The following is a 14,961-nucleotide window of genomic DNA, read 5'->3' on the forward strand; positions in this document are numbered from 1 at the left end:
ATGGGTAGGGGGATTGAGTCACACTCTCCCCCGTTTCTCACTCTCTTTGAACCAAGTGTGGTGTTAACCTCACTCCTGCCTTTGATTGATTACAAAGTGGTCTTTCTTAGGTGGGTGTTAGATTGTTGTTAGGGGTGACTTGACCATGATTCCCCTATGAAGTAGAACTGAGATTCCCATCTTCAACTAAGTCTAAGGTTTTCCATGGGGAGATGAGGTGGTGATGTGCATCGATATGAATTTCAGTCGACTACTAAGAGGACTCCTCTAGGTCTATTGGAGGAGGCACCTCACACCTATCTTCCTTTTGTATGGACATCCTTGAATATATAAACGACATCCACTTCACCAAGTGTAGCCACCACTTCCTATTGATGACACCCCTAAATGTACATATTAACATAAAAGGCTACTTGCAAAATGGACACTTCCTTACCAAGTCTCTTAGGTTCCCTTGCAATGTAGCTCCTAAAGAGCATCATGATAACATCTAGCATACACCCTCCTAATGTATTAAATATTTAAAAATAAATAAATAAATAAATAAAAAGAGAAGAAAAAAAGCAAGAAAAAATACAAAGAAATAACAAAGATGAAGCACAAGAAAAGGATGAAATGGAATTCTCATATACCATCAGAGTGCCATAGACGTTGCACCTAGGGACAATTATATCCCTAGCCCCTTCCCCCACTTCACACACTTAGGACACATCAAGGGCAGGACACACCTAGGGAGTTCCACTTGACATCTCTATGGTCACACATATCTCCCTAAGTCACATCTAGAGCACCTCCCCCATAGGCTTGACCCAACTCCCAATTCCACTAGCACCACGGACGCTATGCACTACACAGTGAGGTAGACACATCCCCCACAAGTGTAGTGCACTTCCTTTCCCTTTTTAGGTACATTCAAAAACCCATGATCAACCATTGACCTTGGGGGCCCCCATCACCCAGTCAATCTATCCTCAGCCTCCATAACCTCTCATCCATTTTATGCTGAAGAGCAGGATCTGTAGCTTGCAAGAAAAGCTCAACTTTCTCAATATCCAATGCTCTTTGTTCAATGGCATCAAGCTGATTATACCTCTCTTCAAATTCTCGTATCAATTCTGAAGCAACTAGAACTTTGTTTGGCATGTAGACCCACTCTCGGAATGACCGCCGTGTAGCCATCCCAAAGTCCTCAAGAAAATACTCCTTTTTTAGGGCCTTCTTAAAATCTTGCGAATGAAAATTTTGAAGGAAAAGATCAATCACTTTTACCCTCAAGGTGGGTGTGACAAGGCGAAGAAAATATTTACTCATAAGTCCTATCGGTACTCCAAAAAATCCCATCTTAATCTCATACGTCTTCAAATAAGCCGATACATTACGGCCATCAAATAGCTTCTTTTCATTTTCAACTGCTTCACTCGCCTTAGTCGCGCTAATTGTATTCTCTTGCTCCGAATATAGTTGCCTTTGTTGAGACAACTATTGTTGATGTAACTGCTGCTGGTGCTGCATATACAATTGTGTCTGCTGATTTTGAAGTTGCATATACATAGACATATTCTGCAAAATCTGCTTTAAATCATCCGTAGAAGTACTTGAAGCAGAAGTCGATGATGGAGTCGAAGTAGAGGACAAAGTAGTAATTGTAGAAGGGGCTGAAATTGATGCTGAAGTATCTCCCATCCTGAATTTTTTTTAAAAATACGACGCTTTCACGTCGGGTTCACCAAAGATGTCGAAGGGTTTTTGAAAGCAAAGTCCTGACCACAGAGGACCTTGACGAATTTCAAGATAGAAGATCAATCAAGCGAATAAGCAAGATGAGAAAATGATGCCAAGTAACAATTGTATTACTGCCAAGATGTTTACAAAATACAAGATGACTTCAAATCTGATCAGTCCACTAGTTTTAGGCCACCCGATTTAATTCTGTTACATTTGTAGATCCTACATGAAATTGTCCATGGTTAGATTGAATACTTTGCTGATTGCAATCCACTTCCGTGCTTTCTGGAAAGGCAGATTCTTGTAAGCATTTTCTAGCCAAAATGATAAACTCAAGCATTAACACCTTGACCTCAAACGTTGTGTGCAGAAATCAGGAATTCAAAGAAACAACGTTATCGTGATCTTCTTGGATTCAGGCTGTCTAGTAAGACCATAAAAGGCTTCTTGTATAGGAAGCCAAAAATACAAAGGCACAAGCTTTCTCCTAAGCTGCCCTGTGATGATGGAGGCACAACATAGGAGATCTTAGTTCTATAAGTATCCAGCTGAGCTCCTGTGAGAAACAAGCCAGAGTTGGCTACTGACTCCTTGGTTGTATTGAATGGGGAAGAAACACTGGCAATCCGCTACTATGCTGCATCTACCATCTGTTTTTCAGTGGATTGTGTCTGTTCAACAAAAGCAGTCACTTTGTCCTAACCATTGGGAGGTAGGCTCTGATAACCTCCACCTGTTCAAAACACTTCCTTGTCTCCTTTGCTTGTCTCTTTCAATAGAAGCTGAGTCCCAACAATGGCATAAATTTAGATAGAAATGTTAAACAAGGTTTTCTACAGCTCAATCACATGAGATTGGTAGAAGCACAAAATCGGATGAGTTACGAATTCTTGCATCTTCTGTTATCTTCCAGACATTGCACCGTTCCAAAACCTCAACCTGAGCAATCATGACTTGAGCAAAATACAGATGTTCGTTCTGGAAGCAGGCTTGAGAACAGGATGTTTGCTTGCCAGGTTATTTTTGTCCATCTTCCAGTGCCGCACCGAGAATCCTGCCATCTGAGGGTATCAGGTGAGGTATGCCATCCACAACCTTGTATGAGACGTTGAGGGAGTCATTGATGAGTTCATCAGATTTGCGGTAATACCTGAGAGGTTCTTTTTTTAATGGGCAGGCGATTCTCTCCAGCACATTTGAGGCTTTCCCCATACACAGTAACTTCTATCAGGCCTTAATCGATCCCATAATCGGGCATGCCATTCTGGAAATAGCGGTCCGTCCAAGTTCTTTCTGCTTCACGTTGCTTTTCTTCTAGGCGGAGTTTTTCTGGTGTGGTTTTTTTCCAGTTTGTACTCAGTACTGTTGCGCTCTTTTGGATCAAGGTAAACCCGCATGAGTCTTGACCCATCAAGGCGAAAACGAACTCGTTTGCCAACAATCTGAACTGGGTAAACCAAATCCTCTAGAATGGCTTCATGTACTGCTGTTACGAGGACGAGTCAAGGCAGTCCCCTTCTTTGGAGGCCTCATTATGCGCCTTGTGGCAATCAGAACTACTTCCTTCCCACTGAATTTCTTCTCTAGCTCGTGTAACAATCCAGCATGAATCTTTCTAAATGCCTTACGAAGCCTATATGGCACATGAATTACAACTGCTTTTCGCATGCCCGAAATGTCAACTTGCTTGGCTCAGTTGATAAACAAGTCTTTCAAGTCACTTCTAAGCTCTTGGTTGGTGTCCTCCAGATCAAAAAGAGCCCGTGCAACAGACTCCTCCAATTCATCAGGCTCCATGCCTTTGTCCTTGCCAAGTGAAATTTCAATAACCACATCCACTATTTACCCACATTTCTTGGAGAGAATTTAGCACCATGCATGAGGTTGTTGCAAGAGCCTCAAAACATTCTACTGTAGACAACCAAATGAGGTTTTCAATCCATCTCCTTAACCAGAGCATTAGAACCTTTACCAAGTTTTACCAACCTCACTGTATTGTCCTCCATCACTGAGAAAAAATTTAAGATGATAACTCAAAACACACTTACGTGAAAACTAGGGATCATACACACACAAACACACAAGCGACATGCAGAACAAAATGCAAACACAACGACTAAGTATGCACAAAGTAACAAATGTCACACACACAAACTTTTTGGTGGATTCCACACCTCAGATATGCAACAGTACGACAACGTTAAAAATAGAAAAAAGACCATACATATTACTAAAATGACTTCTTCTAAGGTCTTCTAAGGTCTAGCCTAAACACCTAACTAGCACAGCTTGGTGGCTTGAGCCAACAACTGACCTTGGACCCACAGTCCCTTGATCCATGCCACCCCTTTCTTTATTTGCAACCTCCGATGACTCCTTTGCTACATCTTCAATTTCGCCTTCCACTGCTTGACATCCGAATAAATCCACCTTTGCTTCCTTTTCTTCAATCTACACTACAAAGTTCTCAGCATCCTCCTTGCCTTGCACTTTATCATCCACAATCTGTTTATCAAAAGCCTCCAAAGACATTTGCATCTTAGCTTCCTGCCTTGCTACTTCCAGCTGCATTTCCAAATCTGCAATATTTGTCTTCATCTTTGCATTCTGAGCCTGAAGTGACTATTCTCTTGCAGCCTCAAACCAGGCTTTGAACTTATCAATAGGTGTTGCTAGATGCTCTTGAAACAATCCAGCTGGCTGGCTCCAAAGCTCCTTGATGTATTCAAACACCTCTAACCTCAATGAATGTGCATCCTCCTCATCCAGCAATACCCGGTTACTCCTTGCTTATCCAAGGTAGCTTTCTCCAACTCCACCAAAGGCGTCAACCGATTCATCAGGAAGTGGTCATCTGAAATGAGTTGAACAATCTTATCCTCCACGTCCTAAAATTGCTTCTTTGTGGCCATCTTCAAACTATCCACCCAGCTTTTGAAATCATGCACTGTTGTAAGCAATTCTGCATAACGACTCTGACTCTCTGCTTCTGCACGAACTAAGGCCTCCTGAAAATCTTTTCCATCATCCATCAGCTTCTCCACTTTATCTTGCAACCTCTTAATCTCTCTTTCCATCATGTCAACATCCCCTTTCTGTTTCTCCAAACTCAGGATCATAGCATATTGATTGCATAGGATGAGGAGACTTGTATCCCATAAGCATAGTGAGGAGAGTGGAGAAGTTGGAAAGCTATAAAGACATGTACTTGATTCACTTTTCAATGGAACGATATTGTACTTTGTACTTCACTATGAGTCTCTGCCATGTCCTACTCGGGATTGTGTTTATGAGTCCAAGCATTCTATCTTGGAACCTAATTCAACCGAGTAACAATTAGTGTCATTTGCCTATGTTGTCATGGTTCTAGTGAATACATTCAAACCTCCATAGCTATAGCCATGCTCAAGATCCATGTTTTCTTACACTAGGAAGGTGGGGAGCTCATCCAGGAGAAATGGGATGGATGCATACATCAATGAGTAGCTTCCATGGAAGTTGAGGATGAAGCTCACTACCTAAGATGAAGTGAATGCCAGTAAAGCTCCTTGAATGCCTACTCTACTATAAGTTGAAAGGTGGAGCAAGAGTGGAAGCATGAGTGGAAGCAAGAGAGAAGTAAGCAATATGGAGGTTCATGCAAGAGAGAGCAAGATGGTATATGGGAACTCCACTAGTCACAATGTGTGACCTACCTTCCCTTATTCTATTGTCATGTAAAGAATAAAGAATAAAGTGACAATGATGGGTGATCACCACTTATAGTATACAAGAGTATGGGCAGTAAGTACAACTAAATATAAGCAGCTAGGCACAGGTAGCCTTTAATCCCCAATAGATTGACAAAATGGTGAATAGACGGTTCATTTGAGGTGGGAAGGAAATTGATCACATGGCCCAATGCACTAAAGACTCTTTGGATAAGCTAACAACTAAAATATCATAGTTTGGGCAACGATATTGGTTGATAAGGAGAGTAGGGACACAAGACAATCATTTTAGTTTATAGATTTGAATTCTACCAAGTATGATTGGATGCAAAGAGATTCCTATAGTAGCTACAAGGTTGTTGAGCCTTCCCTTAGAAATGAGGAACCCATTTCAAGTATCCATGCAAAAAATCCTCAAGGAATAAGAGTATAGCTAGTGACATGAAGATTTCAATTTTCATATCAAAGGACTTTCTCAAATAACTTGAGTCCTAATGGAGGTTATCTAGACCAGCATTCACAAATTTCTAATGGACATCAATCATTCATTGAGAGAGGGCTTTGTAGTAATAAGATTTTCAGGACCAAATATAGTGGGCATTCATCTTCCCCATTAGATCTAGAAGAATGGACCTCAAAGCTTGAGTCCTATTTTGATATTTACCTTATATGGACAAAAATTTCATCTTGCTACTCTTCACTTAGAAGGTTTGGCACATACGTGGTGTTGGGGGTAAAGGCGCCTCCGCCGTGCCGCCCCGTGTATTACTACACTGACAGTACCCGCCACTGCACACTGCAGGTGGCGGGCGCCCGTCATGTCACTTTATTCTTTATTCTTTTAGTTTCAGTTTGAATAAAGGAAGGCCCGGTCACACATTGTGACTGTTGGAGTTCCCATTTCTTGTCTCTCTCTTTCTTGCTCTTGCTCTCCCGTCATAGCTCGCGTGCAAGCTTCGATCCTTCTCACCTTTCAACTGGTATCAGAGCTTGGCATTCTCTTGCTCGAGCTCGACTCGGTGCTTCCCGACCTTCGCATCGACTCGCTTCACGCATTGGGTCTCCATCCCGGCAGCCATAGCCGACCTCTTGAGCTCCCGACTCTCCCCGGCTTCCCGAGCTCCATCCTGGCCTTCTTGAGCTTCATCAGGGCCTTGCCCTTGAGGTATTGCTTCAGCATTTGCAGGCATTTGAGTGTATTCTCAGATTGAAACAGGGCAGGAACAAAGGGCAGCCACTCTTCTTGAGCTCCATAGCTCATATCTTCCCTCCCCTTTGCATTGGGCCTTCATGGCTTGGTATGTGCCTACCTTGGGCCATCATTGAGCCCCCCATTACCCCCTTTTCAGCCCATGTGGAGCAGCAGCAAGTTCAGCACCAACAGGGCAGATTGCATCATTTTTTTCCAGGCTGTGAGCACTCATCTACTTCAGCTCCACACTTGGCCATTACTTCTTGCTCTCTACCTTGATCAAGAGGGCTATAGACTTCATGTTTGATGTCATTCAAGCTTTGGGCATTGGTCTTGATCATTCGGGGCTGATCTCTTCAGATTTGGGACTCTCATAAACTATCATAACAGGCTGAAAACATGGCAGCACCATTGACATTAGCATTTGTTGCTTATACTCCATTCCGGTTGTGCTATTTGATGCCCGTATGCGGTCTACATGATGCCTAGTGCCTTGGGAATGTATGCACATGATTATGCCATGATTTTGGCCTAAAATATTGGCTGATTTGGGACTGTTATTTACTGTTATACAGTGCTGGAAACAGGGCAGCCACACTTGGCATTGGCATTTAATGCTTATACTCTACTCCGGTTACCTTGTTTGATGCCCGTATGCGGTCTACTTCCTACCCGGATGTATTGGGGATGTATGCATTTGGTTTGACCATGATTTTGGCTTGAATTTGGGGCTGAAATCTACTGTTTAGAACAGTAAATACATGCTGGAATAACAGTGGGCTGAAGGTACTTTACATGCTTTGGCACTTACCTACCGATACCGGATGTATGCTTTGAGCTTTGACATGATATCTCTGACATTTGGGGACGACTTGGAGCATATGTATGAGATTATGGGATGCTTTTGAGCTTCGCATTAGCTCCGTCTTCACTGGCATTTGGACCGACTCGGCATGCTCGTGGACCGCCTATGCCTCATGTCTCTGCTTGACAGTTAGGCTTTTGCATTACATGCTTTGGTTCGTGACATATGCTATTTGGTTCGTGTATGCCATACCGACATTTGGAGCTTGGATTTGGATGTATTTGAGCATTCCCGGCTTACTTGATCACTGATCTTGGTTGCTATTTGGATGTCATTGAGTTGACCGAGAGCTTATTTGGGCTTATGTATTGCTTCATGGTTAATACGACCGGTGCTTCATGTATGTCATGCTCTCTCGGATGCGCTTGATGCATTGACAGGGTCACTTATCACTGGTGCTTTCTCTTGGGTTGTTTGAGCTTCTGAGCTCGCTTTGTACGCCTTTTGTGCCAGTGGGAGCATTTTACATGCTTTCTTGACCTTTGACAGTTGCATGCTATTGGAGCACTTACATGTATTTGGAGCAGTTTATGTCTTGAGCAGCTACATACACATTGAGACTTTGGGATCATACTCCAATCTTTATGGATATGCATTGATGTACTCTTGGTTCACAGGATGCTTATGAGCTGAGTCTCATATTTGGAACTTTCTCTTTGAGCAGATACCTATTTGTGTCAGGTTTTGGCAGTTACAGGAACACTTTGCCTAGAGTGTCTGGGGGTGTGCCTTTCACTGGCAGATGTTATTTTGACATGCTTGGTGTTGAGCTCATGTTCTTTTCACTGTCATTGGCCTTGCTTATGTCCATTTCATGCCGGCTTTGGACCTAGCATTGTTTGCTTGACATTGGATCCTATTTTGGGACAGTTTGCTCTCTAGACTGCATACCTGCAATTTATTACAGCAAGCAGTTATTGGTGGACTGAGGTGTACTTTTCATGCTGAAATATCCTGATTTGGTGTACCACACCTAGTACTAAGTGGGCAGCCACTTTTGGCACACTTTGCTCGCCCTTTGGACCCCGTTTTGGTCATTTTTGGGCAGTTTCTGCAGTAAAACAGCAAGCCGTTTTGGACTGTTTGGGCATTTCCAGCCTGCATAATGGCATCATCTTTGCATGATAGTGCCATCTTTAACATTACAAAGTTGGATGGTACCAACTACTCTTACTGGAAGAGTCAAATATGGCAGGTTTTGGTGCAGAAATCTCAGATTAAGCCACTTCGGTTGAGTGGGGAGCAGCCTGAAACTATGGACAATGACGACTGGCTTGAACTTGATGAGCTATGCAAGTCCACGATTGTATTGTCTCTCACTGAACAGGTACATTATAATGTATTTGAGGAAGCACAGAGTGCATGGGATCTATGGAATAAGATCAAGAATCTTTATGATAAGAAAAGTCCGGCGAGTCAGATGTACTGGTTGAAGCAGCTTATGGATCTGCGCATGAAGGATAATGCGACTATGTCTGCTCACTTGAGCCAGTTCCATGCTATACTGAAGAACCTGACTTCGCAGGATATCACCTTTGGAGAGGAAGTAACTCCTCTTTTCTTGCTTGGAACTCTGAATGAGTCATGGGATGTATTCCGCACTGCTCTTTGTGCCTGTAGTGCTACTCTAAAATTGACAGATGTTGAGAGTGCTCTTCTTCAGGAAGAGGTGAATCGCAAAAACTTGGATGCCTCTCGTGGTAGTCATGCTTTGACAGTTAGAGGCAGGAATGACAGGTATGACCGTGGTAATGGCCGAGGCCGTGACTCGCAGAAGGGTCGGTCTAAATCTCGTGGTGGCAAGTCGCGTAGTAAGTCGCGTGGACGCAATGCAAATGTCACTTGTCATCATTGTGGGAAAAAGGGCCATATTAGACCACAGTGTCATGAGTTGCGCAATGAGAAGCGCAAGGATAAGGGGAAAGATAAAGTGCAGGAGAAGTCCTCTGATCGCAGCATAGTACCTGTGAAGTCCAACGTCAAGATTGAGGAAATTAATGTCACGCAGACTGAAGAGTCCGATGGTGGTGATGAGTTTATACTTGCAGCTAGTTCTTCTGATGCTTCACACTTGACTGAGACACCTAGTATGTATGCACAGTGCTGGTTATTGGATTCAGGTGCGTCCTTCCATGTGACGCCTTACCGTGAGTGGTTTCACTCTTACCGTACTGTATCTGGATCAGTCAGACTTGGAGATGACAGGTCTCTTGATATTGTGGGCTGTGGAGATATTCAGTTGCAGTTTTCCACTGGCAGTTCCTTTTTGCTCAGGGATGTACGTCATGTACCTACGCTTACGCGTAGTCTTATGTCTGCAGGACAGTTGGATGATGCAGGATTTCATGTCTGTTTTGGGGATTCTGCCTGGAAGATTACCAAAGGCAGACTTGTGCTTGCTAGAGGCGCCAAGGCTGGCAGCCTCTATCCTCTTGTTGTATCTGGGTCTTCTGTAGACCATGTTTTGGCAGTGGGCTCTATCCCACATGTATCACTTTGGCATGCCCGTTTGGGGCATATGTCTTTGAAAGGAATGAAAATGTTATCTGGTTTGCAGTATCTTCCGCCTTTGGATTATGCATGTTTTGACTCGTGTGATCATTGTCTTTATGGTAAGCAGAATAGGTCTACGCATAAGAAATCGGGTAGGCCACGCATGAGTGAGCCCTTGGGATTGGTGCATTCCGATGTTTGTGGGCCTATGCCTTGCATGTCTATGGGTGGCGCGAAGTACTTCGTTACCTTCATTGATGATTTTTCTAGGAAAGTGTGGGCTTATCCCATAAAGCAGAAGTCCGATGTCTTGGCAGTTTTTCAGAGATGGCTTGCTCTTGTTGAGAACCAGACTGGGTATAGGCTGAAATGCCTTAGGACTGACAATGGGGGAGAATATGTCTCACGTGCTTTTGAGCAGTTTTGTGATGACAAGGGTATTAAGCGTCAGTTGACCGCCCCTTACACCCCACCCCAGAATGGTTTGGCTGAGCGCATGAACAGGACTATTCAGGAGCGTGTGCGCTCTATGCTTAGCCATGCAGGCCTACCACAGAGTTTTTGGGTTGAGGCAGTTAGTACGGCAGTGCATGTCATAAACCAATCGCCTTCCAGTGGATTGGATTTCAAGGTTGCAGAGGAAGTTTGGGCTGGTAAGCCACCCTCTTATGCGCATCTCCGTGTCTTTGGATGTGAGGCATTCTGCCATGTGCCCAAGGACAAGAGGAGTAAATTGGATCCAAAGAGCATTAAATGCATATTCCTTGGCTATGGTGAGTCAGGAGAGATGGGCTATCGCCTATGGGATCCGCAGGCGCGGAAAATAGTACGCAGCCATGATGTCGTCTTCCATGAAGACAAGATGCACAGGCAGCCTGAGAAGGTGGTTGAGATCCGTAGAGTGATCTTTCAGGAGGAGCCTAGAGCTCCAGCACAGCCAGTAGTACAGCCTGCAGCAGTTCCTCCACAGGGCCAGGGTGTTGGACAGGCAGTTAGACAGGCAGCAGAGCCTGAGGTGAGACGGTCTGCTAGAGACAGACGTCCACCTGACAGATTTCAGCCCTCTATGCATTATGTTTTGGTTACAGATGCAGGAGAGCCTTTCACTTATGATGAGGCTATGCGCAGGGGTGACAGTCACTCCTGGGAGAGGGCTATGCAGTCTGAGATAGACTCCCTGCATAAAAATGAGACTTGGGATTTGGTTGCCTTGCCTAAGGGCAAGAAGGCTTTGCCATGCAAGTGGGTGTACAAGCTGAAAAGTACCCCTGGACACCCCAAGCCGGCATACAAGGCTAGATTGGTAGCAAAGGGTTTTAAGCAGGAACATGGTGTGGACTTTGATGAGGTCTTCTCTCCTGTGGTTAAGATGACCACCCTGCGCTTAGTCTTGGCTTTGGTTGCACAGCTTGACTTAGATCTATATCAGATGGATGTCAAGACGGCTTTTCTACATGGGGACTTGCATGATGAGATCTATATGGATCAGCCTAAGGGCTTTGCAGAACCTGGCAGGGAGCACCTAGTGTGCAAGTTGAAGAAGAGCTTGTATGGCTTGAAGCAGGCACCTAGGGAATGGTATCATAAGTTTGATGCCTTTATGCAGTCACAGGGCTACAGCAGGAGTGCTATGGATCCGTGTCTTTACACGAAGAAAGCCCGTGATGGCAGTTTTCTTATCTTGGTACTCTATGTTGATGATATGCTGATAGTAGGGAAAGCTCATGATGAGCTAGATGCTCTTAAATCTCAGCTGAAGAAGAGCTTTGAGATGAAGGATTTGGGACAGGCCTCACATATACTTGGGATGCGCATTAAGCGCGATAGGCATCAGGGACTTTTGTATCTCTCACAGCGGGAGTACATTCATAAAGTCCTTGAGCGCTTCCGCATGCAGGACGTAAAGCCTATTGGCTGTCCATTACCTTCTTATGTGAAGGTATCACAGGCCGATTGTCCGCAAACAGATGAGCAGAGGGCCGAGATGGCCAAGATCCCTTATGCATCAGCCGTGGGCAGTTTGATGTATGCCATGATAGCCACTCGTCCAGATATTGCACATGCAGTTGGTGTTGTGGCACGCTATATGGCTACACCTGGCAGCAGACATTGGGATGTCGTGAAGGGTATCATGAGGTACCTGAAGGGCACAGCAGATATGTGTATTTGCTATGGCAGCCAGGATACAGGGGTCGTGGGGTACACTGACTCCGATTATGCAGGACATGCAGATAGTAGGAAGTCCACTTCTGGCTATGTATTCACCTATGCTGGAGGGGCTATCTCTTGGATGTCCAGGGTTCAGAAGTGTACGGCTTTGTCTACCACTGAGGCCGAGTATGTTGCAGCCACTGAGGCTTGCAAGGAGGCCATATGGTTAGGCCGTCTAGTTGCTGACCTTGGGATTGATGCTACACCTACACTGCATTCGGATTCTATGAGTGCCATTCAGTTGGCTAAGAATCCGGTCTTCCATGCGAAGACGAAACACATTGAGGTGAGGTATCACTTCATACGTGGTGTCGTGGAAGACAGGTCTGTTGACCTTGTCAAGATCTCCACTGACGAGAATCCTGCAGATTTGCTCACGAAGAGCCTCACTACTGAGCGCTTTGCCTTCCTCAGGAGGTTGATGGGTGTTGGATGAGATGTCACCTTTCCTCATCCCTTGTACCTATGTACATTTGTACTGTCTTTTCTTTTTCTTTTCTCTCTCACTAGGGCAGATTCGCCTTTAAGTGGGAGGTTGTTGGGGGTAAAGGCGCCTCCGCCGTGCCGCCCCGTGTATTACTACACTGACAGTACCCGCCACTGCACACTGCAGGTGGCGGGCGCCCGTCACGTCACTTTATTCTTTATTCTTTTAGTTTCAGTTTGAATAAAGGAAGGCCCGGTCACACATTGTGACTGTTGGAGTTCCCATTTCTTGTCTCTCTCTTTCTTGCTCTTGCTCTCCCGTCATAGCTCGCGTGCAAGCTTCGATCCTTCTCACCTTTCACGTGGTAGATATATGTGAAGAAAGAAAATAAGAAAATTCATGGTTGGGAAGAGTTTCAATCTCAAATGGCCCAACTATTTGTGTCCCCTATTGAGAAGGAAAAGCTACCTAGAAGATGATACCAAGTGGATGAAAGAAGCAAGACAGTGACAGAGTATAGCAATCAATTTTGGAACCTAACAATGTATGTGGAGAGTGCTATTGACAATGGCAAGATTCACAGATACATTTATGGTTTGGAGCCTAGTCTTTTAGCAAATGTTATGGCCTAGAAACCTTCCACTCTCTTTGAGGAAATAGAATTGGTTGAGAGGTATGCTCAAAAATATAGAAGGGATGTTAATATTTAGCCATCATTTGGATAGCCCAAAGCTACCAACAAACATGGACACTTTGGAGGAAACTTTGGAGGCACTAACATGTCATATGGAAGCCCTAAAGGTGACAATAGCCTAGAAAACACTTGAGCTAGTGGTGGACAAAAGATCATTCCCATAGATCTTCAAAGAGATGAAAGAAAAGGACATATGCTTCAAATGTTGGGAGAAATACAACGTTGACCATGCAAAGAAATGTATTTTCAAGAAAGAAAAATTTAACAACATGCTTGTCATAGGGGAGTCAAGTGATGAAGAACAAGTTCTACTCATGATTGAAAATGCTTAAAATGAATACTTTGATGATAAAAATTGGCAAGATCTGTTTTATGACCCTCACGAGGGATTTCCTTTTGAAACAAAAGTGCCCTTTGGATCCTAGTGGACAAAAGAGTAGTGAGCCATTTCCTACTACCACTTTAGCATGTTCAATCTCCATGGATACATGGACAAGTTCTAGGAGTCCATGTACACTAAGTATATAGGAAGATATCCATAGAAAGTCCATATATTTTGATGGATAGTGGTAGTATGCATAGTTTTGTAAATAGGTAAGCAACGGATTGTTTGCACTATACTCTTATTGATTTAGATTAGCCCATTAAGGTTTAGACAACTAATTGAGATAATGAGGAAATCAATACCCAAATGTCCCCTTGTACTTGGCTAAAAATGCACGCATAACAATGGATTTTTTGCACTATATTCTCATTGATTTACCACATGCTACTAAGGTTCAAGTAGCTAATGGAGGTGAGTAAATCAACACCTAAATGTACTCAAAAGTCCCCTTACATTTGGTTAAAAATTATGACACAAAAGTGGACTTGATTGCTTTAAAGATGGGACCTATAAATGTGGTGCTAGGTTGTGTTTGGTGGATGTGATTGGGAAAGATTATTATGGATTTCTCACAACTTTATATGGAAATTTTTTGATCAGTGAAAACTCATTCATTTGCAAGGAATCCAGAATAAATCAAATTTTCAGCTTATTACCACCATACAACTCAAAAAGAAGTTTAAAAAGTGCTCTCAAATATTTTTCTTGTGCCTAAATAAAGAGATGTCATATCAATACAAAGAATCAACAAATAATTCAACAACAATGAAAGCTCTTCTTGAGGAGTACAAATACTTACTTCAATTACCTATAACCCTAACCCCCTAAGAGAATAGTTGATCACCCTATAAACTTGGAGCCTCACTCAAAACTAGTGAATAAGCTATCCTATAGGTTATCCAAATGTGAATGTAATGAAGTTCCCAAATAGATCAAAGATTTATTAGAGATGGGATTCATTGAGGCTAGTTCTTTGCCATATGCATCATCATTCTTGTTGGTTAATAAGAATGATGGTTTCTCTAGAATATGCATTGATTACAGGGTCCTAAACAAGATCACAATAAAGAAGAGGTATCCGATCCCTAGAGTATATGTTTTGTTGGATGACCGTAAGGTTGTAAAGCATTTTATAAAGATAGATTTGAGATCAAGCTACCACTACGTTGGCATGAGAGAGGGTGATGGTGGAGAAAAAGTAGCACTTATGATTGATTAAGGGATCTACCATTTTTTAGTTATGCCATTTGGGTTTACCA

General features: G+C 43.4%; 1 pseudogene; it reads right to left on the reverse strand.

Moving 5' to 3' along the window:
* Window positions 1-3,023: 3,023 nt before the first annotated feature.
* LOC148025756 (small ribosomal subunit protein eS7 pseudogene) lies at window positions 3,024-4,844 on the reverse strand (annotated as a pseudogene).
* Window positions 4,845-14,961: the final 10,117 nt, after the last annotated feature.

The sequence above is a fragment of the Lygodium microphyllum genome, chromosome 14 (assembly GCF_053477565.2).
Source record: "Lygodium microphyllum isolate KBCC chromosome 14, Lygodium_microphyllum_v1.1.10, whole genome shotgun sequence".
Lineage (NCBI taxonomy): Eukaryota > Viridiplantae > Streptophyta > Polypodiopsida > Schizaeales > Lygodiaceae > Lygodium > Lygodium microphyllum.